This window comes from Macaca fascicularis, chromosome 8 (genome assembly GCF_037993035.2).
Source record: "Macaca fascicularis isolate 582-1 chromosome 8, T2T-MFA8v1.1".
Lineage (NCBI taxonomy): Eukaryota > Metazoa > Chordata > Mammalia > Primates > Cercopithecidae > Macaca > Macaca fascicularis.
The window spans coordinates 131274780-131298211 of record NC_088382.1 but is presented as its reverse complement, the minus strand read 5'-3'; the positions used below and the strand labels follow the sequence as shown (position 1 = coordinate 131298211).

The 23432-nt window shown below is 40.0% G+C and overlaps 1 protein-coding gene and 1 long non-coding RNA gene across 3 annotated transcripts in view; one reads left to right on the top strand and one right to left on the bottom strand.

Moving 5' to 3' along the window:
- Window positions 1-4164: 4164 nt before the first annotated feature.
- Window positions 4165-15740, bottom strand: LOC123575260 (uncharacterized). 2 transcript variants are annotated; one of them, XR_006700501.3, is made up of 4 exons: window positions 15592-15740; window positions 14360-15277; window positions 11818-13237; window positions 4165-11575 (listed from the first exon to the last, which is right to left on the bottom strand). It is a non-coding gene; the product is annotated as an uncharacterized lncRNA (long non-coding RNA). The 2 variants fall into 2 exon arrangements; XR_006700500.3 differs by having other exon boundaries at window positions 14368-15277.
- The window catches only part of HAS2 (hyaluronan synthase 2), a 28648-nt gene continuing 19589 nt past the window's right edge, over window positions 14374-23432 (top strand). The window contains exon 1 of the mRNA XM_005564005.5: window positions 14374-14945. The gene's annotated coding sequence lies outside the window, so the exon portion shown is untranslated. The remainder of the gene's footprint in view (window positions 14946-23432) is intronic.

The following is a 23432-nucleotide window of genomic DNA, read 5'->3' as shown; positions in this document are numbered from 1 at the left end:
TTTACATTTTACTCAAGTTGATTGACTCTCAACACTAGTAGTCTGTGATAAGTTAGGTATATAAAATGAAATATATATAAGAGGTATATGTAATACAAGAGATAGACTGAAAAAAATTATAGATGAAATTTTCAAAAATGTTTAAGCATCCCATCAGAAGCAAGGAAAAAAATATAGAAATGGAAGTCAGAGAGAACAAGCAGAAAACAAAAATTTAAACGGCAGGCTAAAGCCCTAATATAATAATAACATTAAATGTAAATGGTCTAAATACAATGATTAAAAGACACAGATAAGCACATTTGAATAAAAAACATGACACAAGTATATGTAGTCTATAAGAAACTCATTTCAAATATAATGATACAGGCATGTTGAAAATAAAAGGATGGAAAAAGATATACTATGCAAACATTGAAAGAAAACAGGAGTGACTGTATTAATATTACCTAAAATAGATTCCAGAGCAATGAAAATTACCATACACCAAGAAGTACATTATATAATAATAAAAAGGTCAATGTACCAAGAAAACAATAATTCTAAATGTGTATGCATCAAACAACAAAACTGTAAAATCTGTGAAGGCAAAACTGGCAGAATTGAAAGGAGAAATAGACAAATTCACAATTATAGTTAGAACTTCAACATATCTCTCTCAACAACTGAGAAAACAATTAGAGAAAAAAATCAGCAAAATAATAGAACTAAAAGACATCAAAACAATAGAACTTAAAAACATCATTAACCAACAGGCTCTAATCAACATTTATAGAACACTCCATCCAGTAGGAGCAGAATACATTCAAGTACCCACAGAATATATACCTAGAGCCGGGGGTGGTGGCTCGCGCTTGTAATCCCAGTACTTTGGGAGGCTGAGGCAGGTGGATCACCTGAGGTCAGGAGTTCGAGACCAGCCTGGCCAACATGGCAATACCCCCATCTCTACTAAAAATACAAAAATTAGTTGGCCATGGTGGTGCGTGCCTATAATCCCAGCTACCCTGGAAACTGAGGCAGGAGAAACGCTTGAACCTGGGAGGCGGAGGTTGCAGTGAGCCAAGGTCAGGCCACTGCACTCCAACCTGGGCAACATAGTTTAAAAAAAAAAAAAAAAAAAAAAAAACACCTAGAAAGATATATCATGGTTTATAAAACAAACCTCAAAAAATTTAAAGGAATTGAAATTATAAAGAATGTGTTTTCTGGCCACAATGAAATCAAACTAGAAATTGGTAACAGAAAGGGCAGAAAGTCACCACACATATGGAAATTAAACACTTACATTTTAAAATAATCCATGGGTCAAAGAGAAAGTAATAAAGTACACTTAAAAACACACTGAACTGAATGAATACTAAACAAAACAAAAATCCCAGCATATCAAGATATGTGGGATATAGCTAAAACAGTGCTGAGAGGGAAATTTTTGGGCTACATACTTACATCAGAAAAGGGGAAATGTCTAAAAAGCTATGAGAGTTTTAAAAAATACCTAGCTATTAACTTAGGTTTTCTTATATATATGGTCTTATAATCCTAGTTGCTATTTCATTCTACTACTACTAGTTTGCGACTGTATATGCCTATGAGACAAAAAAAGATGTTGCTAATTGGCAAAGTGAATAACAAATCAATAAGTATAAGAAACATATAAGCATCTACTATGTAGTAACAGTGGTAGAATAAGGTAACACTGATATTAAATTACTATCCTGGATTTCCCTTGGTGTATATTACCTATCATTTCCAAATTTCTACTAGTTTTTTCTTAATTCATTATTTTTTGCTTGGCTTAAAACAAATCTGTTTAGCAAAAAAAAAAAAAAAAAATAGACTCATGAGTGTGTTGTATTTGTGTTAGTCAGAATGAAATTCTGTCTCTTGTTTCCAAGTAAGCTTGACACATTTATATTCATTGTAACTGTCATTATAATTGGATTTACTTTTACCTTCTGGTTTCATATATTCTATTTATCATACAATTATATTTGTGGAAACAAAAATGACATTTTAGATTTGTGCAATTCACATACCTCATATTGATGGCTCATTTGAAATGAATTTATGACCAGAAGACCTGTTTATAAATACTGAGGACCGAAACAAAAGAATGATATTTGAAATGAGATTGGATTTGAAAAATATTTAAAGGTAAAATTAAAATGATTTGATTGGTAATTGAATGAGGGAAGTAGCAGACGAGAAGCTAATCTCCAGCTGAGAAAACTTAGTAAAGGTTGGCACCATACAATAAATGAAGTAAAGTTACACCAAATATCCCATTCCTCTCTGTACAAGTACTGTCCCCTCAGGGCCCTCTCTGTGGGAATTTGGAATTACAATGAGCTATGACCACACCACTGCACTCCAACCTGGGCAACAGAGCGAAACCCTGTCCCTAAATATATATATATATGTACGTATGTATGTGTGTGTGTGTGTATGTATTTTTTGTTTTATTTTTTATGTTTTTGAGACAGAGTCTCACTCTGTCACCCAAGTTGGAGTGCAGTGGCACGATCTCGACTCACTGCAACCTCCACCTCCCGGTTTCAAGCAATTCTTCCACCTCAGCCTCCCAAGTAGCTGGGATTACAAGTGTGTGCCACCATGCCCAGCTAATTTTTGTACTTTTAGTAGAGACAGAGTATTGCCATGTTGGCCAGGCTGGTCTTGAACTCCTGACCTCAGGTGGTCCATCCACCTCAGCCTCCCGAAGTGCTGGGATTACAGGCATGAGCCACCGTGCATGGCATATATATATATATGTTTTAATATATGTGCGTGTGTACATATATATGTGTGCATGTGTATATATATGTATATGTGTATACACATACACACACACATGCACATATGTTGCAAACTTGACATATATATATACACACATCAACCCAATTGCAAACTTGACATATACATGATTGTGTACATATATGTATATATCACATATATATACATACACACAATTGCAAAATGATATATATATGTACATACACATAAAAGATGATGACTATGATGTGAAAGTCATGGAGTACTGTCACAGCTAAGAGACGGAGAGATGAGTTAGAATACTGAAGTGGACAGAGATGGAAAAAAGTAGTTTAGACAGAAAGAGTAGTTTGGGACTGAGAGGTATTGTAATGAAAATGTGCACTAACTTGTTTAATATAATGTACTGTAAACAAAAAAGTTTGTAATTAGGTTGGAAAGTTTAAGGTCAGATCAGACTAAAGAGTTTGGAGGACAGGGGTCCACAAAGAATGGTGCAAGGGGGCCTGATAGATGGAGTTGTGACTGAGCTTCAATGTGCAAGGCAGGATATTCAAGGCATGTGTGCAAAGCCCATCATGTTATGGGATGTGGCCATAAGTGGAGAAAAAAGACAGATGGGCTGAGGGCCAGATGCAGGAGACTGGTACCTAGGTGCTGGTGGCTGCTAGTATGTTCTCTTTGCACTGTGGTTCTGGCATAGTATGCTGAAGTATTTGAGAATTCTAAATTTCAAATTGGCCTTGCAAAGTTTTTTGTCAAGGTAGAAAGAACTAATTTTAGCAAATATTTCGCCAACTTGTTTTGTAACTATTAGGCATGTAGACATATGGCATATGAGCCACTATAAGTATCCTTGTGCAGAGTCCTGCAAATGCTAATGACAAGACTTGTGCCTGGACTATAATAGATGCTTAATAAACTTTTGGTGAATGAATATGCAGCAACAGTGAACATGATGGCTCAAAATAAGGAGAGACGGCCGAAAGTAGATCAAATTGGCCAGAAATTCCAAGAGGTAAAGTCTTCTGCTAGGGTTCTAATGTGATAGCAGTATAAATTCAGTTATTTGGAGGAGAGTTAATAAGTCACGTCTGAATTATTATATTTAGAAAATTTTTAAATTTTATTTAGAAATTTGAATTGAATGAAAACAATAAGAAAAAAAGGTATCCTTTGTCTTTGCTCTAAAACAAAGGTGTAAAGACTCAGTTTTAGCTAACTATTTATTCTCAGACACTTCTAGAAACTTGTCAAAAGCCCTGGCACAAAAATTGAATTTGGCCTGAATCTCGGACTTACTGTGTGTTACCTGGAGGGGTCGCTTGACCTCCTCGCACCTCAGATCGTTCAGCTGGAGGCATGCGATGAAGCAACGGTGTGCTGAAAACCAGATGAGAACTCTGTTAATTTCACTGGGTAAATTACAATAGGGAAGAAAGAAAACAACTATTTCTTTCTTTTTTTTCCTTTCTTTTTTTTTTTTTTTTTTTTTGACGGAGTCTCGCTCTGTCGCCCAGGCTGGAGTGCAGTGGGGCAATCTCAGCTCACTGCAAGCTCCGCCCCCAGGTTCACACCATTCTCCTGCCTCAGCCTCCCGAGTAGCTGGGACTACAGGCGCCCGCCACCACGCCCGGCTAATTTTTTGTATTTTTAGTAGAGACAGGGTTTCACCGTGTGAGCCAGGATGGTCTCGATCTCCTGACCTCGTGCTCTGCCCGCCTGGGCCTCCCAAAGTGCTGGGATTACAGGTGTGAGCCACCGTGCCCGGCCAAAAACAACTATTTCAAAGAAGTATTTTAAACTTGTCTTTTAAGCCTTTTTGAACATGGAGTTTCCTATTATTTAAGTAGACATGGTTAATAACGCCTATAGTAAATTCCTTCTAAACTACATACTTACGCCTGATAATTAGTACTTTAAAGGGATTTTCTTTAGGAATTAAAAATAACATTTGTAGCTTTTAAGCCTTCAAAAAGTCTTGACCAGCTTTTTACATTTTTAAATTGTGAGCATAATCTAGAAGTATGCAATAGCAGGAAGCCTACCAGAACAGGGGAAATTGAAAATCTTCATTGCAACCAAGGAGCAAGTTCTTAGGGATGAGTACATGTATCATCTTTCAACCTAACAGTGTTTTCAACAACACCCATGATTATGCAAACATTTATTTCTTGCTTATCAGAGCTTTCAAAGGATAATTTTATTTACTCCCCACAATGAACTCTAAGTAAGATCTTACTACCATGTCTATTTTATATACAGAGAATATAAATACAGAGAAACTGAGGCTTAGAGAGATTGAGCAATTTTCCCAAGACCATGCACACAGAAGTGTGAGGGTGCCCCCAATCAGTAGTTCAAGTCTAAAACCCTCTATTTTATACTTGATATTGTCTCACCTGTGATAGAAATCACTGGATTAATGTGCCAGCAGATAACCTATTGATTATATAAGCCTCAGGGTGTTCAAGACAAACATACTGTCATTAAAGAGAAAAAAATTTGGAATTTACAATCCTATTCTGCAAAAATAGGCATTGTTACTTTTTTGTTATCCAATTAGAGTTAAGGACACAAATATAACTGTAAAGAGTCATGTGTAAAAAGCTTAGGAAACTTGTGTTTTCATCTACAACACCCCCCAAAGTAAAAGTCCCAAGCTTCAGAGTTTATATAAGAATGACCTGGGGAAGTTTTTTCAAAGCAGACATATGCCCAGAACCCATTACTATAAATTCTGAGGAGCTAGGTCTGGGGTTTGGACACAAAATTTATATTTTTAACAGCAGCCAACTCACTGCAATGGAGGCCACTCTCAGACCACTTTGAGAAGTACAGCTTTACATTCCTTTTCACCTCTGATTCTTGAGGCCACCTGGATTTTCAAAACAAACAATTGCTTAATTAGAAGCCTGATGAATTTGGTGTGAACAAACAACAGGTGCTGTCTGCAAGAGATGAGTCAGGAACAAAATCAAACTAAGTCCTGGTTCTCTGCCTACACATAATATACAGCTAGAACCACTGAACACTAAGTTCTCAATCCCGCACTGATCTGGGTTGAACTTGGAAACCCTAAAATACTAGAAAGAAAATGCTATGATAGAGAACACACCTATAATTCACAAAAATATAATTTATTTGGTAAGCTTCTCAATCGCTTGCTTTCATCCTCAAGTTACCCTGCTATGGCTTCTACGGTAGGCAGGATGTGACTAATACCTGGAGTCACACTTCTTAATGGCATTATTGGGACTGCTAGTGACAGTACCAGCCCTTGAATTGGAATAATTGCATTATTAGGACTGAGAGCGACAGAACGAGCCCTGGATTTGCAATTGGAATGATAATTCTACTAACTGGGTCTTGGAGCTAACACCTCTCTTGGATAAAGGTAGGAAGTCTCAATTTACTGAATTGCTTTAGGTCCCCTCCATCCTGACAAGGATTTCAGCCACCTGTGTGTGTGAACACAGGCTTCTTAATTTGAAAACTTGGAATAGAATTTGGATTTCCTTATTCTCCTAAAAATATAAAATCAGGTGTCAATACCTGGGAAAAGGGAAATGTAATGGATTCTTTAAAAATCTTATATTCCCAGTTTCTTAGCTTTCTCCCAAATGACTAAGATTTCTTTAGTTTGAGATCTTCTCTCCCTCAAATTGATGCATCAAAAGAAAATTAGTGTAAATCATTAGAAAAAATTAAAGTTGGCTTGACTTCTTTCTCCCTTTGTCTTCTTTTTAAATTTGTAAGTACTTTGAAGCTTGGGAACTTCTCCTTTATGGATGTTGTAGATGAAAATACAAGTTTCCTAAGCTTTTTACTTTGTAATTAACAATTTTGGATTTTTTAGTCTTTCCAAAGACCACACAATATTTCTATCGGACAAGAGGCTTTTTAATCTGTCCATGAACATGCCTGAGGGACAGCAGTTTGTAATGTCCCCAAAATTGTGAGAAAATGTTCAAATGCATATTTATTAATTTGGGAACAGAGTCACTTTTTATCCCAAATTATCAAAGATTCTTTTATCCAGAAAAGCTTAGCAACTACACCTTCTAATAAGAAACAAATCAGTTTCCAGAAATTAAGCACATCTTTTTGGGGTTTGAAAAAGCTGAAGGCCAGCCACGGTGGCTTACACCTGTAATCCCAGCACTTTGGGAGGCCGAGGCAGGTGGATCACCTGAGGTCAGGAGTTCTAGACCAGCCTGTCTAACATGGTGAAACCCCATCTCAACAAAAGTACCAAAAAAAAAAAAATAGCTGGGCATGATGGTGGGTGCCTGTAATCCCAGTTACTCAAGAGGCTGAGGCAGGAGAATCGCTTGAACCTGGGAGGCGGAGGTTGTGGTGAGCCGAGATCGTGCCATTGCACTTCAGCCTGGGCAACAAGAGTGAAACTCCATCTCAAAAAAATATAAATGAATAAATAAATAAATAAATAAAAAGCTGGTAAGTTTGTTAAGCTTTTCAGGAATAAGATAAAATGCCATGTAGTTTCCAAGGAAGATTATTTCTATAATGTAGATACTTAATCTGTTTCTCCCATCAAGATTATTAGCAATTGCTATGGACACACACACACACTTTAAAATCTTATCTTTAGGGATTACAATTAAGGCCATTAAAATATCAAAGGAAGATTAGATTACAAACCTTCCCCCTGAGTAGCACTTTCTGCTGTTGTTGATTTGTCCTATAAAGCACAAACTTTTCTTGACAGAAGTTGCTAACATTTAAATTAAGGATAGTTTTGTCCTTTTCTATAATCTGGGTCCGGAAAAATGCAAGTAATAAACATGTTATTTAGGCTATGTAAAATAACTTTCTACCCTTAGATCTGGAAACACACATGAATCTGGAGATAATTCTTAAAATTTAAATAGTTCAATAATATGAAACTTTGCTCCTACATAATTATTCAGTGATCTAATGTAAAGTTCAAAAATATAGGACTTTCTTTTTCAATAAGTGATCCAAATGGCTATATTTGATGATTTTGTTGCCAATCAGATCACAGTTTTTGACCTTAAATACTTTTGAATACCTACCTACTGTTTAGGGTACAGCTTTAGTCATATAATATTTTAAAGCTAATTTCCTCATCTGTGGAAAGGCCTATTGAGAGATATTATAAAGAGTTTTCTATGACTTTTGGTTTTTGTTCCTTTCATTTTCACTTTGGTAATCCTTAAAAAGTAACTCAAGCCAGGCGCGGTGGCTCACCCCTGTAATTCCAGTACTTTGGGAGGTCGAGGTGGGTGGATCACCTTAGGTCAGGAGTTCAAGACCAGCCTGGCCAACATGGAGAAACCCTGTCTCTACTAAAAAATACAAAATTAGCCAGGTGTGGTGGCACATGCCTGTAATCCCAGCTACTTGGGAGGCTGAGGCAGGAGAATCACTTGCACCTGGGAGGCAGAGGTTGCCGTGAGCCGAGATCGCGGCATTGCACTCCAGCCTGGGCAAAAAGAGTAAAACTCATCTCAAATTGAAAACAAACAAACAAACAACTCAAATAATATTCAGAGTCTAATTTGAAAGGATCAAAGATTGACAAATTACTACTCTGATATAGTGAAACCTTCAAAAACTACAAGGATAAATAAAATGATCTTCCTCTACCTATATCAATCAATCAATGAGTATTTTAATCTCTTCCAATCTGTTCATTCCAATTTCTTGAGTGTCTTATAAATGCTTAGATCTCCATCTCTTCACATTTTAAAATCTAGTGACCATCATTAACACAGCCATACCATCTTCAACATTTTCTCTGCATTAATTATAGAGCCATGGGAGTTCAGGCTTGGAATTAACATTAAAAGGCAAGTAGTCCAATTTCTATGAGATGCTGGAAATTCCTTTGCCTCACGCAAACTGGAAATAAAAAACTAAATTTCAGGTTAATTCTTTCCCATCTTTACACAGTCAGACTCTTAAGAAATTCCATCATTTGTGGAACTGAAATACGATGTGTTTTAATCCCCAGTGGTATACAGACAGTCTTGGGATCATAGGGTATGTGCTAAAGCTCGTATGTGTTTCCAAGGCATATAAGTTTCCCAGTGTCTCCTGCGTCCTCTGAATCTTCTGTGTCACACTAAGCATTACTAATTCCTACAGCCATGCATCATGAAACAGAGTTGCTATCAATATTCCTGTTCTTATTGCTAGGTATCTTCTCAATGTGCAAAAGATTGTCTATATTCTCAAAGTAAAAGATTTGTACACTACCGCATTTGGTATGCTTAATACAAACCAGTATTTTCTATGTGGTTTGTAGATATTTGGGGGAACCTGAAGCCCTTTCAGGGCATCAAAGTGATTTTAATATTAATTCTAAGGCATTTTCATCTTTCACTTTGTTGACATTTATACTGATGATGCAGAGGCAATGATGGGCAAAACTGATAGTGCCTTAGCTGGAAAATAGTAGGAGCAAACTGTACCAGCAGTCATTCTCACATACTTTACCCCCAAGCCCTCACTAGGAAATAAATAGCAAGTTTCATTTAAGAAGATCCTTGATAAAGCACTAAATAGTTGTTTTTTGCTTTTTTTTTTTTTTTTTTTTTTTTTTTGAGATAGATTCCCATTCTCGTTGCCCAGGCTGGAGTGCAATGGCACAATCTTGGCTCATCACAACCTCCACCTCCCAGGTTCAAGCGATTCTCCTGCCTCAGCCTCCAGAATAGCTGGGATTACAGGCATGCGCCACCATGCCCAGCTAATTTGGTATTTTCAGTAGAGACAGGGCTTCTCCATGTTGGTCAGGCTGGTCTCAAACTCCCGACCTCAGGTGATCCGCCCACCTCAGCCTCCCAAAATGCTGGGATTACAGGTGTGAGCCACTGTGCCCAGCCAATAGTTTTAATTTTATTAAATTTTAATCCTTCAGTATTTGGCTTTTTAACATTCTGTGTGAAGAAACAGAAAGGACACACCAAGCTACCCTGGTTATCTAGAGGAAAAGCTTTCATGTGATTGAGTTGCAAGCCTCGCTGGCCACTTTTATCATGGAACATAACTTTTACTTGAAAGAATAATTAACAGACAAACTACTATTATTCAAGTATGGGCATTTGGAAGCCTTTTTTTTTTTTAATTGAACTTAGTGAACCTGTCACTACAATGCAAGCAACTGACAGTATTTATTGCTAATGATAATATGTGAGCTTTCAAGAGAAAACTAGAATTTTGGGAAACTTGTATTTGCCACCATGGACATGACAGATTCTTAATATTTGAAGACACTGGATGGGATTGGTGGTAATATTAATGATTGTGATCTTTTGTGTTATCAAAAATGAAATGTGTCAACATTTAGAAAATCTGCATAACTCATTGGACCTGGCTGGGCACAGTGGCTCATGCCTGTAATTCCAGCACTTTGGGAGGCCGAGGCGGGCAGAACACGAGGTTAGGAGATCGAGGCAATCCTGGCTGACACGGTGAAACCCCATCTCAACTAAAAATACAAAAATATTAGCTGGGTGTGGTGGTGGGCGCCTGTAGTCCCAGCTAGTTGGGAGGCTGAGGCAGGAGAATGGCGTGAACCCAGTAGGTAGAGCTTGCAGTGAGCAGAGATTGCACCACTGCACTCCAGCCTGGGCAACAGAGCAAGACTCTTGTCTCAAAAAAATAAAAATAAAATAACTCATTGGACCTGTATTTTTTAGATAATCAATACACAATATTACAAATTCATAAATGATTATAAAAGATGCATTTACAGTGTAAGACAGAACAACAGATAATGTATTATCAGAGTACACAAAATTCACTCATACTGAGTACACACTGACAGGCCTTGCTGGGCTTCCTCACTCAGTCAGCTAGCATTAGATTATGCCCTTTTTGTCTTGTCCTATTTCTACATGGCTGCCCATTCTTTGTTAAACTTAAGCATAAAAACAGACAATTTCTTCTGTATATTTGGGTATTCATTCTAAAAGCCCCTGTGTATGTATACACATTAAATAAATGTATATGCCTTTTCTCCTATTAATCTACTTCATGTCAGTGATTTTCAGCAAATCTTCAGAGGGCCAAGCCCTGGGCCAATTCACAACATTGCAACTTACCAAGTTTTGATGTAGTATAAAGGAGGAATACTTTAAAAAGCCTATGTAAATACTCTTCCATTTTTCAATTATATATGTGTATGACACAAGATTTTTTTTCTTATACTTCAATCAGAACAACAATTGAATGCAAAAGCAAATAGGAGAATCCAGCTGTCTTCTATCAGCTAGACAGCAAAGAGATTTACAAAAATGGAAAATAATGACACTTTTCTCACTTTTGGTTTTGAAAAATAGCTATTTTCACAAAATGTTATTAAGTTGGTATGTAACTGCATTTATTATTACTTTAAATGACTTAAGTATTTTAAAACTTTTTAAGTCAGCTTTAAAGTCTAATGTGGTAAATATTGATAGACATAACATATAAACTGTTTTTGAGGTTCTCAATAATTATTAAGAGTATAAAGAGTTTCTTTACCAAAAGTTCTAGAACCACATATACAGAGGACTACGAAGGTACTAAATCCTTGTTCTGGATACTTTGTCTCTCAGATATAGAAACATACGTTTTGTGCTGTGGGATGGAGGTCAGCAACAATATACTGCTAAGTCACATCTACTCAAGTAAAGACTACCATGTTTTCTCTGTTGCCTTGTACAGGTGAAAGCATAACAGGTATGTGTTCCATAAGGTATATTTCAGGATGTCAAAACCTGAAAGGGATGGCTGAAAGGATGTCATCTTCTGATCCAAACAGCTCCTGTAAGATAGAAAGCTGAGGGTGAATTATCCAATGTTATTCAATTGGTTGGTGCCATAGCTTATTTGTGAAACTGGATCTTATGTCTCTTAATTTGGTGCTTGTGAATCAGTACTCCATGACCGATAGTTTGGCCTGAGACTCAGAAAAGAAGTTGCATTAAATGGGAATGTCTGGGATATATTCACGGGCACTGACTAAGTCAATCTAAAAGAGTGAAGAGGTCAGGCAAAGTAGCTCACATCTATAATCCCAGCACTTTGGCAGGTAGAAGAGGAAGAACTGCTTGAGCCCAGGAGTTCGAGACCAGTCTGAGCGACATAGTGAGACTCCATCTCTATAAAAAACAAAAATAAAAGAGTGAGGGGACAGTACAAAGCTGAAGTAGGTCAAATAAGGGAACCTAGAATGAAACCATGGTTAATGCTCACCAAGAATAATTTAAGGAATATAAGGCCAGGAAAAGAGTGCAGTACTAATGTTTGTCTGAATACCAACAATGTTGCAGGCACTGAGCTAAGCTCTTAATATAATTTAACACATTATATCATCAAAACCACTTTGTAGCTATTTTCTCCATTTATCAACCAGGAAATGAAGATCCAGAGAGGTGAAATAGGCTTCTAGGATCTCACAAACAGCAAACATCAAAGATAGGATTTGAATGTAAAGTCTCTCTCAAACTTGAAAGTTTGCTTTCAAATAACTTTCACCTCTGGCTTCACATTGTATTAGTCTCTTACCTCTTTCTTTGGGGTGGAGATGGGAGGACGACAGAAATGCGTCACTGTATAATCAGCTTTTACATCCATTTGCAGTCAGAGAACATTTTACTTTTGTTTTATGGGTAATGAATTACAAGTAAGAGGCGAGAAACAACAAATGTGTTTTTCTATAATAAAGAAACCCAGTTTTAGCAAATGTGCTTCTTGCTTGAACTATTAGCACAGGCACAGTTAAATGCTAGTAAGCAATAATAGGTATTCCCGCATTATGTATCATATTCATGAAAGTTTAGAGCTGGAAGGTTAAGTGTCCCCCTGGGGTCTCACAGCTAGACACTTGGCACCCCACAATTTCCACTCTACCTCTAAATCAGTTTAATCCACGTTATACGCCAGAGTACAGAAGTTAGGTGATATATTTAAAATTATAATTTAGCATTTGAAAACTACCGACAAACTGAATCAGGAAGCTCGAGTCTGATGAAGTGGGATGAAATTGTGCTCTGAAATTTAAGCCAGTCTCTCGAAGCGTTGAACCACCTAAGGCAGAGTTTAAACAAAGGCTGAAGCGTGAAGGTTTGCTGGGGGAAATCAGTGGGTTCCCCTGAGCAGCGTGAAGTCATCAGGCCAAGGTAATGCTTCCCAGAGGTGTAACCGCTGTGTGTGGGGGTGGGAAGGGGGGCGGAAACGCGCAGTACTTTGCAGGTCGGCCCCTGGGGACTGGGATGGCTGACTACCTGGCATTGCAGTAAAATGCTTGACCTCTAATCACATGCCCCAACACTACACCTTGTGCGACGTGCTGAAAGCATCATTTCCAGTTTATTCGACTTTTCTGTTTCGACTTATTCATTATAGCCCATATATGTGATAAGGACTAAAAACCCAGTCTTCAAAGTCCTGTCGAGTTCCAAAGAAGTCCAACCCTCGGAAGATCCTTGGAAGGGGAAGAAGGAAAGAAAGAAAAACCTGTTTTATCCTGTAACAGTTTCAGTGCAATCTCCGAAGACCAAGTTGGTTAATTTGTAAACTCGCTCTCATTTTTTCCTAAACAGTGCCACCTACTGTCCATTTTAAGTCATCAGCAGGCTTGTTGGCAAGGACCAAGGGAAAGAAAGGGGGCGGGGTGGGGGGGAGGAGTAACCAAAAAACGAACTCTACCCAGCCTTGGGGCATTGTGAAAACGACGAGGACAGGCCATCTCCACGCAAGACATATTTTCACTCGTTAACTTTGCAGAAGGCTTGCAAGAACCAAAAGCCATTTAAGCCATTTCCTTCGAGATGGCTAAATACAAGTCATTCAGAACACAATTTTTATTATTGTATTTTTAATGCGCGCTGTTTGAGTACTTTTACGTTAGGGGACCAGGTTGAGCAAAAATATACATATAATTATTTTTCTATTTTTTCCGCCCACCCACGGCAGAAACCTCTTTATGAGAAAGGCTTTGACACTTGACGTCAGCTCAGAAACTTTTGAGTTGGCGGGAAGAAAGGGTTAACAAGTGGTGGACCAGCGCGGTCTTTTTAGAGTCCCAGCCGGCTGTCGAAGGCTCCAGGTACACACACACATGCACACTTACACACACACACACACACACACGTGCACACACCCCTCCCAACTGTTCCTCCTCGGGTCGGTTACTTAGCTGAAGGGCACCATTTGGCTTTAAAACAAATTACTTAAGCGCAACAGGGAGTTTATCGCTTGGAGGGAACTTGTAACGCGGGAGTTCAGGGAAATCCAAGAGGCGAGGGCTCCCACCGCCGCCGCCAGAGGAGAGTAGGGAATCAGGTGGTGGCCCCCTATGTGTCTTGCATTTCTCTGCACACGTTAGCAATCAAGTTAATTGAATTCATTGGAGTTTAGAACCGGCCTCTAGCTCAGAGAAGGCTTTGAATGGCCAATTTCTCTCTCTCCCTCTCCCCCTCCCCGCCTCCCGCCCGCCCGCCCGCCCGCGCTCCCAGTTCCCTCCCCTCAGGGTTCCCCAGTCCACACCTCCCTCTCCACTTCCCTCACCCCCCCACTCCCTCCGCCGCCCTATTAAAACACCCACCAGCTCACTTGTTAAGACCCCCTTAAGTTGGAGGAGGCAGAAAGGCAACAACGGCGAGGAAGGAGAAGTCAAGACGTCTGGAAAGAATTACCCAGTCCTGGCTTCGAGCAGCCCATTGAACCAGAGACTTGAAACAGCCCCAGCCAAAGACTTTTCTCCCGATTCTGCGCTTCCTGGGTTCTGCTGAGTCTTCCACAGTCTTTTTTTTTTTTTTTTTTTTTTTTTTCTGTAAGGCGAAAAAGAGATTTTCTGTTATCGGGGGCAGAAAGACTGAAGCAAAAAAAAAAAAAAAAGAAAAGTTAATATATTTTTAAAGCATAATTTTTTTTTAAAAGAATTAGACTGAAGTGCAACGGAAAAATAAAGAGAATATTAGTGAAATTATTTTTTAAAGTGGGGGAGAATCAAACATTTAAGACTCCCCTGTCCTTTTTAAATGTTGTTTTTAAATTTCTTATTTTTTTTGGCCGGTCGTCTCAAATTCATCTGATCTCTTATTACCTCAATTTTGGAAACTGCCCGCCACCGACCCTCCGGGACCACACAGACAGGCTGAGGACGCCTTTATGACCAAGAGCTGAACAAGGTACGTTACACTGGCGCGTTTTGATGAAGGATGAAGGTCGTCAAACAGGCCAGGGAGAAGGAAGAAATTATCCATATAATTGTTTTTTTAAAAATTGAAGCCAGTTTCGATAGAAAAGTTGGAAGTTTAAAAATTTCCAACAGACTGAAGATCAGGGAATATTTCAGGTCACTGTCAGGCTTAGCAACATAGCCCTCTTTTCCCATCTCTGAGGCTCTCGCTAGAAATCCGCTGCCTTCCTGGGGACACAGGTAACCTCTCTGCCTGGGGAAGGCTGCACGTCCCCAGATGTACTTTTCCATTTTCCATCTTCCGGAGCAGCAGAGGGGCTCCTGAGTTAGGAAACAAGAATTCCCAATGTGTAAGGAAAATGCATTCTGCACAGCCGCCCCCACCCCTTCCCTTCCTTTTTTCCCCCACCACACACACTGTGGGGAGAAAAACTGAAATAGCCCAGAGCGTTTTACTTTTAAGTGAGAAACTCGCTTCTTGCTGGGAATGCAAAGGGTTAAGCAATCTGGGCTTCCAGCTCCGACAAGCGGGGACCCTGGAGAAGGAGGGTCCTTCTCTACCTCCTCGCAGCTACCGGCCCCCTCTCAGCCACTCCCCCCTTTCCCGGGCCTCCCCTCCTTTGCACTTCCCGCACCCCATTAAAGTGTCAGGCTCGTCAGTCTGGGCTCAGCTCGGCTCCGGAAGCTTTACTCGGGCCAGGGGTCCCTGACGCAGGCAGTGGCACCCGCAGATGGGAGCGGGAGGAGAGCGCGCATCCTTCCTCTCCGCGCCGGGCCACCCTCCGGCCGCCCGGGGGCAGGGCGTGCGTGGGGACCGCGCGCTGCGCTTCGGCAGCTGCAACGTCCCCAGAGCCAATTCCGACGTGGCACAGCGCACGCCGGCGCTTCTCTCCTCCGTTGCAGCTGGGGACACTGCCCGGTGGGAGATCTGGGGGCGCCGTCTCGAGCGCCCAGCCCAAGAAGGGGGCGAGGGGCCTGCGGGAGCTGGGGTGGAGGTGGGAGGGAAGCCAGAGGCTGGGTTGGGATGGATAATCAACACCTTGGGCGGAATTCGTCACGCCAGTTCCCGCCCAGCGTGAGCCAGGGCTCCGAAATGGGTCCCTGTGAACAGGAGGGCGGGTCTGAAAGGAGGGTCTGTATGAGGGTGAGAAGCGGGAGGCGAGAAAGCCTTCTTCCTCTGACCACGGAAACGCAGCCGCGGGGGAACGGCGCTAAAAGGATAATTAAGGCTGCAAAGAGGCGCTGGGAGCACAGGGGCGGTGCCTGGGGAGGAGGGCTTGCAAGACCCGGGTCCTATTACACAGTCTTAGGTGCCAGTTTCCCCCAGTTCCTCTCCCTCCGTCCCCGAAACGCCTGCGCTGAGTACTTAGATTCAGGGACACCGCGCGCCTCTGGGACGAACGAGCTGCTGCAGCCGCGCTCCGGGAGGGAACGTGTAGAAGTCCCATCAGCCCCTCCCTGCCCACTTCCTCACCCTTGGGACCGTTGCTGCCTGTTGGGTCTCAGGAGCAATTGCCCAGAAACGCGAGGCTGCTCCAACCCACGTGTCTGGGCTGGGATTACCTTTGACGTCACACGCAGGGGGGAGGTGTGACGCAATAGATAGGGAAGCCCCGATTGGCCACCAAGGGCTTCCCCCAACTGGAGGCCTGAGTATATATAGACCATCAGCTCAGTGTTAGAATAAAGCGAAGGAAGTTGGTAGATGGCCTTTGCTGGAGGAGTGAGGCCGCTTGTTAAGAGGGAGACAACTTCACCGCTCATTGTACATTCCAAGACTTTAACTCGGATTTCTCACTGCGGTTAAGGCATATAAGTACTTTTGGCGGTATTAAGTCAGGTTATTATTTTTTAAAAAGGTTATTTTAAGAATAAAGTTTTTAACGGTCAACACATATTTACATTCACGATATTAGATTTAAAATTAAAATATGTATTTCTATAGATCCAAGTCCGTCAACCTCTTCGTAGATACAATTTTAAGTTTTATAGTTCTGTGACTACTGAATTGAGAAGAACTTTTAAATTCTAAATTTTTATTTCCTTCCAATGTGTGCAAGTTGACTCATTCATTAGTTTTCACCACATTTTTCTAGATTTAATAAGATTACAGTACAGCTGAGGTACTGTATTTTGAGTACCATCATACCCCACCAAAAGTTTTGCCAATAGTTTCAGGATTCTTTTACATTTCCAATGACAATTTAACCCTTTAAGGTACCTGTTGCATTGATAGATTATGTCTTGTATGTGTCCAATTCTGGGAAGATAATTCTGATTTCTTAGTGGACATTTCTAGAATAAAATATTATAGCTAAAGTATCATCCCCCATATTTCTTTTTTCTTAGATATCACCTGAGTCTGGTAAATAGAAAAATATACTGTGTAATACACAAAATAAAAAAATATATCAGGTAATACGCATTTGTGCTGACAAATGCGTATTACCTGAGTTACTTGTACTGTACCCAGAGTCGAATCCCTTTATCAAAGAAAGTTATGCAGTTTATAAAAATTCAAGGACTTAACAAATCAGTGACTAGCATTAAATTCTAATGTCACTCTCCACAGAGCAAAGATATTTAGTCAGCTACCTTCCTGGAAATGGGGAATTGTGCAACAAGTGAGTAAGAAACTGTTACTAGAAAGTAAGTTAGTTGGAACCACTCGTTTTTTGTTAGGTCTGTAGAATATAGCCCCATAGTATTGAATTTCATAAATACTTTCCCATACATGGTTTCCTTACCAGGTAAGAATTTTTTTTTTTTAATATTTTTTTTCTTGAAATTTTAAACACTTTTCACTGGTTCATTTATTTCCTGTTGTTAGCACTCTGGGGGAAGTCCTTTGTCAATGGATCAAGGTAGACATACCCTTTTTCAAAGTTATATTACACAGTTACTTTCAAAGTCTAAGAACAAGTAGTTTGTTGCATTATTAGCTTCCTGGCTCTTGTATGAAGTGTGATCCCTGAGTTGAAGTTACGGGAGGACAGAGCATAACCCCCATGTCTCCTTCTGGGTTCTCCTCTTTATCCATGCAAACCCAGGCTGTGTTCCTGTCAGTGACAGAGTTGGTGGCAGCTCGTATATCAACGGAGTGGAGGGACAGCTACCTGTAGAGAGAACTAATTTCCATCACCCCAACTTGTTGTTTTATCGTTTCCCCTCTAGCAGCGATCTATGTAGAGTAAGTATTATCCTACTGCATACAGCCTTAAATTATTTAAGTATATTTTGCTCACTCCTGTAATCCCAGCACTTTGGGAGGCTGAGGAGGGCAGATCACCTGAGGTCAGGAGTTCGAGACCAGCCTGGCCAACATGGTGAAACCTGTCTCTACTAAAAATACAAAAATTAGCCAGGTGTGGTGGTGGCCACTTGTAATCCCAGCTGAGGGAGGCTGAGGCAGGAGAATTTCTTGAACTCGGGAGGTGGAGGTTGTAGTGAGCTGAGATCTCACCACTGCACTCCAGCCTGGGCGACAGAGTGAGGCTCTATCTCAAAAAAAAAAAGTGTATTTTGAATGGTAGTCATGTGGAGTTCATATATATGCTGCCTTTCCCACAATCTAGGAGAATGTTACTGATGAGACTCAAATATAACAAGGTCACACTGTTAAATATTTTCTTATTTAAATTAAATAAATTTATTGATGAATGCCTCTTAACTGAATACATCTATACTGCAGATAATTTAAAAATTAGTTAAAAGTTTATTTAATGAAATTTAAAAATATACTGTAAGACAAAATATGATCTGGCCCATAAGAAACAACAGCTATTGTTTATCACATGTCTAGTATGTTTCAGGCACTCAACTAGATGGTTTACATACATCTATCTGATCCTAATCTGCAAAGAAAGTTTTGTAAGTAAAAGAACTTTGCCTCAGAAAAGTTAAGCAATTCACTCAAATTAATTAGTAAGACGTGTGGATGGAATTTAATTCAAGAATTCTTGGAATATAATGCCCTTGAATTGAATTCATGCTAATTTATGCTGTAGCTGCACTAGTCAAGTTTTATGGGGGTTCATATTGAGAAATCACATCTGATTGAGAGAGATCAGTAAAGATTTTTTAAAGAGACTTGGCATTTGTGCTACATTTGGCTCTGTAAGTAGGGTTTTGACCTATAGATATAATTCCCAGGAGCCAATGTAGGTACATATAAAACTAAGATTCCATGCCATTTGGTAATTATTTCCCCCTACACTGTGAGCTAAGTTTAGGATGGTGAAGTTCAGGAACCAGTAGAGCAGTTGGAAGAATACACATCCTAGAAAGAGTTGATTAATATAGATGGTGCAAAGGAAAAGAAATCTGAAACCTACAGTTCTGAACCCAGACACCGCTGGGGTGACAAGTCCTGTAACAAAGGCTTGTATCATAACCCTGGAAGCTTGGCTCAAGGGTCTTTGCTAGGATAACTGCAGTGGGACTGGAGAGAAAAAGGCAGACTTCAAAGCCAGAGAGGAAGAGAAGGTCAGAAGGGGAGAAGGGAGGTTGGGAGGGGGAGTTGGGAGGGTTTATCCTTTGTGTTCCAGGGGGGAATGTGTTGAAATGTGAAGCCTGCTGGGGGGAGACTTCATTTGGGTCCTCCTATCTCAGATTTCTACTTAGGGACAGTAGCAGAGGGAATACACATCAGGGATGGGTATCAATGTGAATGAGGTCATGAAAGTCTTATTTTACTTTAACCTAGTAGTTGCCAAACTTTGTTATATAGTTGAATTGCCGGAGGAGATTTTAAAACTTGTGATGACCTGGGCACAGCCCATATCAATGAACTCAAAATGTGGGAGCCACAGATCTGTACATTTTATGAACTTGCGGGTAATCTGCATATATAGCAAAATTTGGGAACCACTACTTTTTAACCTTTTATTCACCATACCTTCCTAATCCGCTCTTAGCCAGCAGATAGCTACCACCTGACCTGAGTATGTCTGCTTAGAAGCAGATCTCTATTATCCCTGCTAGTGTCACCAGGCTAGATTAATATTCCCTATTCTAATTATCATGCATATGATTTCAGGCCTATTGCCCCTTCTCCCAGACAACATGAGTTTATGCATAAAGACAGCCTGTGTTTTAGAACCAGTTCACGCCTTCATTAGAGAAACATTCTTTAAACGTCGCATCATCTTTTGTGCCTTTGTGTGTTTAAATACTTGGCTATAAGTTAAAAAGACACTGAACCTAGTCTTGAGTGGATTTTCAAATATAATGATGAAGAGACACAAGTGTACTTTACAACTTAAGTTCAAAGATACTAATTGAATTGTCCAAGGACACATGACTTATTCACAGAACCCTCAAGCGGTTTGTCTGAGCCAGGTTGCTAATATAAGGCAGAGTGCAGACTTGAATCCATTTCTTCTGATTCCCAGTCCTCCTTTCCATCATGCCATAGTTATTACTTGTTAACCCATAAGTAATGAGTTAAATGGAAGGAGAGTCAAGATTATTAGGTAGTTACTGGCAGGAAGCTAACATCACCAAGATCTAATTGTTGATAATTTCTTTTTAAAATATATACTTAGATTCCTTTTTAAAATCTCATCTGTTTTATGAGTCAATATGATTAGCTCCATTTTATAGATGGAGAAACTGAAGATGACAAGTATTGTATAACTTGCTCGAGGTCATCTAGCCACTAAAAGGAAGAGCCAGGATTCTATCCCAACTCAGTCTGGTTCCAGAGGTCAAATTCTCTGAAATTGATAGTAGATGGCAGAGCTGGGATTTGAATACTAGTATAACTGATTTCAAAATATTTACTAATCTGGTTAATACTAGATAATTTATTTAGTTGAAGAGACAAGACATACATGCACACATGCTCACAAGTCATTAGAGCCAAAATATAGAGCAGCATATGGATTAATGGACAATAAACACTGTAAGGGTACTGGAATTCAAGATAATAAAAGTTGATGCCCCAAACTTGACCCCTGAGCTCATAAGATAGCTCAGATTGCAACTCACAATCCCTGTAAATGCTCTTGGGGACCACCTGCCTTTTCTATCTTTGCTTTCCAAAGGCCTTCTAGACCTGGTCTGGGAATCCCTGTAACCATTGCCTTTAGACATCTGGGTGAAAAATTATGGAGATGATTTCTTTAAAAAAAAAAAAAAGACTATTTGAGGGGTACCCTTAAGGGTTTGGTTGTCTCTAGCACATATTCACTGCCTCTGCAGTAAAGATTGGGGTAGAACCTGTATCTGTCAGTCTACATTGACTGCCTGAGTCCAAATGGGCTTATTTATTTATTGAAAAATCTATTTATTGAGTCCCTGCTATGAGCCAAGCCCTGGTTTTCATGCAAGGACAAATGAAATCATTGAACTACACAAGCCCCCAAGGCCACAGAGTATGTACATATATACTCTATGCCCATATATATATGTATATACTACTTAGAAAATCAAGCAGGTTAAGGGGAGAGAGCATGGCGGGGTGAAGAGAGGGCAAGGGTGGAGGAGTTGCTTTAGAAGGACAGATAAGCTAAGGCCTCCCAGAAGAGGTATCATCAGACCTAACTGTATTCTTTCCCAGATGTTGACTCAATAAATTTGAATTCATTTCAGCTTCTCCCAGATCCAAAATGGAAGGACCATTTTATGAAAACTAGGGTAACTCCTGCCGGGCACAGTAGCTCATGCCTGTAATCCCAGCACTTTGGGAGGCCAAGACGGGTGGATCACCTGAGGTCGGGAGTTTGAGACCAGCCTGACCAACATGGAGAAACCCTGTCTCTACTAAAAATACAAAATTAGCCAGGTGTAGTGGCACATGCCTGTAATCCCAGCTACTCGGGAGGCTGAGGTAGGAGAATCACTTGAACCTGGGAGGCGGAGGTTGCTGTGAGCCGAGATCGTGCCATTGTACTCCAGCCTGGGCAACAAGAGCGAAACGCCATCTCAACAAAAAAGAAAAAGAAAAAGAAAAAGAAAAAGAAAAAGAAAACTAGGGTAACTCCATTGAACTCAACTCTCACTGTTGCACTGGGGCAGTGAGAGTAGATGTTATTCTCCTTTCATTCAGCACTTCGCTCTCTGCTTAATACAAAAAAGTCAAGGGAGAGGAAATGGCTTCGAGGTCCAGTGACCTGTAGAGTCCCACTGGGGTATATGAGCCAACAGCAAGGCTGTATATCTGCTCCACAGGTGGAAGAAGTGGGAACACCAGTGCCTTTTCTATGGTAAGACAGGATTTTGGCTGTTGGCATTAGGAGCAGAATTGCCGTTGCATAGATGGAACCAGGCTCTTCCTTTGAAACAAGCACTTTTCATATCTCTTTAGGTTGTTCCCACATAGAAAATATATGAGGCCGAAATCTCAGTGTTGGCCAGCCTTGTGTCTGTACTTGAGTGAGTGCCACTTTCCCATTTTCTATCGCAGTAGGGAAACAATTTTTGGGCCGGGTGCAGTGGCTCACGCCTGTAATCCCAGCACTTTGGAAGGTCGAGGCAGGCAGATCACCTGAGGTCAGGAATTGGAGACCAGCCTGGCCAACATGGTGAAACCCATCTCTACTGAAAATTCAAAAATTACACAGGCATGGTGGTGCATGCCTGTAGTCCCAGCTACTCGGGAGGCTGAGGCAGGAGAATCGACTGAACTCGCGAAGGGGAGGTTTCAGTGAGCCGAGATTGCACCACTGCACTCCAGTCTGGGAACCTGGGTGACGAGTGAGATTGATCTCAAAAAAAAAAAGTAGGGAAACAACATTCAAAGTTTTTTTCTAATCTTTCCTTATACGATGACATTTTATTAGCCAAAAACAAAAGAATACCACCTATTTTGTCATGAGGATTCAAATATAGTCAGCAAATTTATTGAGAATAATTATCTGGCATTATGCCACTGTGTGGATCCAACTCCTAGTTTTTTGACTATGACAAGTTAATTAAATACCCAGAGTCTTGGTATCTTTATTATATGCATAGTTATATGTAACATGAGATTAATAATGTGCTTACCACCCAAAGTCATTAAGAGTAAATAAGATTATGTTTAAAAAAAAAACTTGCCCCACTGCCTGAAACCTAATAAATGATGAATAAATGTTAGCTGCCATTATAATAATGATAGTAATGAAGATGATGATGAATATATTTGCACTCATGCATTCAACAAATATTTACTGAACACCAGCTATAAGCAGGGCACTGTTTTATGTCCTTGGGACACTTTAGTGAAAACAGATTATGTATCTCCATTGACTTTCTGGAGATATATATAATAATATGCATTATAGTATAGCAAGCTGTTCTTTAATACTTGGCCTAATTCTCTAGAGAATACAAGTTAGTAAATATTTGGTATCAATTAATAGGCCAAAGTCTCATACTGGGGGAAAAACATCTGAGTTTTTAATTTTAAATATTTAGACAGTATATATTTCTAAATCATCTTTCTACCTAGTAGCAAGTACTTAAAATTTAGGATTGAACTATTTTCCAATTT